Consider the following 608-nt stretch of genomic DNA (forward strand, 5'->3'; position numbering starts at 1 on the left):
CTGCTCCCTGACAAGGAACACAGATGTTTTTTTGGGGGAGCACAGGATGCTTCCAGCACGTTCCCTCTGATCTGCAGCATTGATTTGATCCTCCTAAGTCCACATGGGGCCACTGACCAGGCAGGCAGAGGGTCAAGAGGGCAGAGGCAGGAGTAGGGGTTTGCATCAGGGTCAGGAAATAACCTCAGGACCCAGGGAAGCCCTCCCTGAACACCATGTGGGAGGAGCAAAGGGGCCCCCAACCCAGCCATGCTCCCAGGGCAGAGCGGGCAGGTTCAATCACCTCCTGACCACCAACCCATTTCCCCAAGAGCAAAGCAGCAGCCTGACACTTGCCCATCCTCATGGCCTGCTCAGATGCACATCTCCAGGACACAGCAGCAGAGGCAGCCACGTGGTTCCCGCGCCAGGACCAGCCTCTCCGGCTGCAAAACTTAAGAGAGTTACCACCCATTTCCCTGTGACACACCTGTCCCATGTACAGCCCCGGAGTCACTTGCAATTTCCCACCACTTTACCTACCAAGCAGGAACAACCTGCTCGCTTGCACGAAAGCAATAGGTAGACTAATAAAAACATATAACCTGAGGCTTAGAATAAAGTTCCTG

At 55.1% G+C, this 608-nt stretch overlaps 1 protein-coding gene across 1 annotated transcript in view; it reads right to left on the reverse strand.

The window, feature by feature from the left end:
* DCPS (decapping enzyme, scavenger) overlaps positions 1-608 on the reverse strand; it is a 15,946-nt gene that overhangs the window by 14,186 nt on the left and 1,152 nt on the right. The window lies entirely within an intron of this gene.

The sequence above is a fragment of the Chaetura pelagica genome, unplaced genomic scaffold (genome assembly GCF_000747805.2).
Source record: "Chaetura pelagica isolate M959 unplaced genomic scaffold, ChaPel_1.0 scaffold32, whole genome shotgun sequence".
Taxonomy (NCBI): domain Eukaryota; kingdom Metazoa; phylum Chordata; class Aves; order Apodiformes; family Apodidae; genus Chaetura; species Chaetura pelagica.